The sequence below is a fragment of the Suricata suricatta genome, chromosome 4 (genome assembly GCF_006229205.1).
Source record: "Suricata suricatta isolate VVHF042 chromosome 4, meerkat_22Aug2017_6uvM2_HiC, whole genome shotgun sequence".
NCBI classification, from domain to species: domain Eukaryota; kingdom Metazoa; phylum Chordata; class Mammalia; order Carnivora; family Herpestidae; genus Suricata; species Suricata suricatta.
The window spans coordinates 78,334,167-78,338,468 of NC_043703.1; the positions used below are offsets into that span (position 1 = coordinate 78,334,167).

At 38.4% G+C, this 4,302-nt stretch overlaps 1 non-coding gene across 1 annotated transcript; it reads right to left on the minus strand.

Moving 5' to 3' along the window:
• Positions 1 to 2,943: 2,943 nt before the first annotated feature.
• Positions 2,944 to 3,052, minus strand: LOC115290947. The gene has a single exon (XR_003908321.1). It is a non-coding gene; the product is annotated as a U6 spliceosomal RNA (small nuclear RNA).
• Positions 3,053 to 4,302: the final 1,250 nt, after the last annotated feature.

Here is a 4,302-nt window from a genome sequence, read left to right on the forward strand (position 1 = left end):
ATTTTAATGCAACAACCTAGAAAATGTAGAAACTAGAAACAGTCGTTTCTAACCAGAAAATGCAGAGAAAAAGATAATAACAACAAACTACAAGATATTTCAAATTAAAATGAACAAAAATGTGTAAGAACTTTATGCAATCAATTATAAATATTGAAAGATGAAGAAAATCCAAAAAAGATAGAGAAATAGGCCAAGTTTCATAATTGTAGAGATCGATACCAAAGGGCTTTAAATTCTACACAAACTACTTTCTAGATCTAATGCAATTCAAACAAAAATTCTAAGAGAATCTCTGGTGGAATGTCACAAATTGCTCTTAAAATTCATTTGAAAGAGTAAAACACGCAAGAATAGCTAACATATTTTTGAAAAAATTTAAGAAACATGACTTGAATTGTTGGGTGTAAAAAATTATCATAAACCTATAGTACCCATTACAGGGTCATATTGAATAAAAAAAGACAAATAAAAATAGAAAAGATCAAAAATAAATCAGTGGAATAGAAAACAAATACATGTAAGGTAGCAGAGGTATTAAAATATAGTGGAGAATTGATATTATATGTAAAAAATTAAATTTGATTCCTACCTCATACTATATACAAATGAAGGAATAAAAACTCAGGAAATATAGCTAATCTGGGACAGGGAAGGATGATATAAACAATGGAATAAACCCCAAAAGGAAACATCAACAGATTTGTCTATAAAACTTTACAAACTTCTTATGCTGAAAATATATGCACAATATTAAAATAAAAGTATTAAAATTATTCATATCTTTTTTAAAATTTTAATGTTTATTTTTGAAGGAGAGAGAGAGACAGAGCAAAAGTAGGGAGGGGCAGAGAGAGAGAGAGACAGAATCTGAAGCAGGCTCCAAGCTCTGGGCCATCAGCAAAAAGCCCCTGGAGCTTGTACTCACAATCAAGGAGATGATGACCTGAACAAAGTCAGAAACCCAACAGACTGAGCCACCCGGACACCCCATAAAATTATTCATATCTAAATAATTCCTTTAAAATCAATGAAATGAACATAAGGATTCAATATAGGAAAAAAATAATGAGCACAGAAGTAATACAAATTGGATATTAACAAATAAAGAAATGTTTAATTAGCAATCAAATGTATGCAAATTAAAATGAGGTGCTATTTTTTACCTACTAAATTGGTGAAGTTAAAACAAACAAACAAACCTGTATTATTCAATATGGGTGAGAGTGTGCTGAGATAGGTATTCTCATCCATTGCTGGTAAAAATGTAGACTGGCAAAAATTTTTGGAAAGTGATTTGGCAATGACTTAAAAATTTTATACCTATTATATTAAAATTTATAATAGTCAAAAGTAAAAGACTGTCTAAAAATTCAATCAGTGAAAGTATATTTATATTATAGACTACTATGTGGCTAGTGGAGATCATGTTTTGAGGATATATTTAGTTGTCATGAGGGAAATATTCAATATTAATGGTCAGTGGAAAAAGCAGCCTGTAAATTTATATAAAATTTATTTCTAATTTCTTAGACAAAAAAATATATGATAAAAAGAAGATTGGAAACAAATATAACAAAATTTTAAGTGATTAATTTTAGTGCTAAAATTGTAGAAGATTTAGGTTTTCTTTTTTATATTTTTAAATCATCTCTTCTACAATAAGCATGCATTAATTTTGCACACAGAAAAAGTCTTTAAAACATCAGAAGGAATAAAGAGACATATGTACTGTTCACCTCAAATAAATGACTTCTTAAGAGTTTAAATGAAGGAGTTTTAAGGATCTAGAAGTCAAAACAAAAGGAAAACATCATCAGGTTAGACAGTTCAGGTAAAAGCAATGAGCAATTTGGTATGGAGTAGCATTTATCAGATTGTGTTCTGTGAACTTTAGTGCTATTTATAATATTGCTCATTATGCAATATTAGGAAAAATTATGGAATGATGGAAGAGAGGTTCCTGCCCTACTAAGTGTAAGAGTTGCCATGGGAAAGCAACTGAGCGGCCACTTTGCTGTGGAGAGCTGCGAGCACTGACAACCCCCACTTGCAAACCTGGGATGACCCGAGCCATTTGAAAAGCACCAGCGGCCATTTTATTGCAGGTCAGATAACAGATCCAGGCACCACCGGGACTGACGATCCCCACTCTCAATCTGGACTGTCTCAAACTGGAAAGCCTCACCATGGGATTCCAGCATCCCCCTCCCCACCGAAGTGGACAGCCAATTGAATCCCGCCACCGTCCAAAGATGCCCCTACTTGGCTATCGGCCCACCTGAGCTCAAACCCGGAACTCCTGCACCCATAAAACACCTTGCTCTCCCATACCAGGCGCGACTTCCCTGACGCCCCGCTCCAGAGTCAGGGAACCTCGCCTGGGGAATTGCAGACTCCAATAAAGGCTTTCTTGGCTCCGTAACGTGGTCTCTTTTTCCTCCCATCTCTGCCTCCATCTATTAAATCTTACACTAAGGTTGGGTATAAAAGTAAAAGAAACAGTTTCTTAACCTCTCTTAAACTTTTGATAAGCTAAGTGTTTCAAATACTATTATCCTAATTGTTAATATTCACATGCTTTAGATTCAAAATTGTAGGCACTGGAATAAACTTTCTGTAAGGTATCCTTTAGCCTAAATAGAAGCCCATTATCAGAGTGCCAATGGAGAGGGTCAGTTTTTTCAAAAGAAGTTTATAATCTTTTGAAGCTCTTAGTTAAACATTAGTTTGTAAATATTACCAATTTACCTCTTAACCATTATCACATCACAACTTGGCCCTTGAGGTAGATTTGATCTTATTTAGGGCCTTACAGTGTAGCTGTAGACAATATAATTAACCCCCAAGTCATTTGAAGCATTGAATGGAGTTATTTAGTTGTGTCCATTTAAAATTGGAGAAAAGTTCTCAATGGACTTCTTTTTTTGTTGTTGTTTTTTTAAAGACACAGAACACTTCATGAATTTGTGTGTCATCTTTACATCAGGGGCATGCCAAGTCTTCTCTGTATTGTCCCTGTTTTAGCCTATGTGCTGTGGGAAGTGAGCACCATGGACTTCTGTTTTAGCTCACAAGGTGTCAAGCTCTTCTTTTTTAGTGACAGGCCAGCAGATCCAGTTCAGGTTGTTCCTGGTTTGAACAAAAAAAGGAGGCTGTGCCAAGCAGGCATGCAGGTAACTCACCAAGTAGGCTTAACAGGTTATTTAAATGTAAGTTAAAAGGAAGAGAGGTGAGCACACAATTCTGCCTTCCACTGTTTAAAACTGGACTTTGATTCTTCATAAGCTATTTTTAGTTATTTTGATGCTGGCAGAAGCATGCTGGGACACATTTTGAAGTGTAGGGATAGGGCAATGTTAGGGGGAAGGGACAATTGTCCTCTTCAAGAGTTTATGAACCAAATAGATTCCCCATGGTCTGAACCTGTGTTCTCTTAATATCTTGTGATCTCACACCATTATCAGTAAAACTGTTTTGTGCATAGACTGCAATGCATGTATATTAATTAATTAATTATGTACAGGTAGTATAGTACTATAAACATTTGAATAAAAATTAAAGATAAATGTAAAGTAACTTTTAATTTTAAATAGTATCAGTAATGACATCTTCATTAACTTCATTAGCTAATATTCCAAGGCAACACACAGTGTGCAGTTTATCATTAAGAACAGTATAAATAAGGCGAGGAGGCAAGATGGCGGAGAAGTAGGGAACACTGATACCTCTGCATGCTTGCCAACATCAAACTGAGAGGATTTAAAAGCCACAACCATCTAATCTCCAGGAGCAGCGGTGTCCACACGGACCCCTTATTGATATCAACCTCACAGATGACTGTGAGTGAGACAGGGACCGGAGACTGAGGGAAGGGGCGCCAGCCCAAGACGGAGCTGGAAAGAGAGTGCCCAGAGACTTAGGCCCCAGCCGCAGAGAGCGCTGTCTGGAGGCTGTACGGCACTGAGCGGGGCGCCAACACACAGGACAGCCGGGCAGGTCGCCAGAGAACTTTGAGAGCTGCCCACTAGCCGGCCGTGCTGCACGGGGAGACAGCTGCGGTGCGCCGTGCCCGAGAGGCAGCTCAATACGCTAGGCGCGAGCCAGCTCCCAGGGAGGTGCGAGCCGAGGGGAAGAGGAGACACTGAAGGCAGACCTTAGCCCGCGCGCGGTGCCGGTGAGACAAAATTTCCATTCGCAGCCGCTGGGCGCAGGGAGAGAAACCCCGGCCCCTCAGCGGCCTCGCGATCCAGCGGGCCCGTCCACCCCCAAGACCTCAGGAGGAGCCAGGGAAGCTCTGGC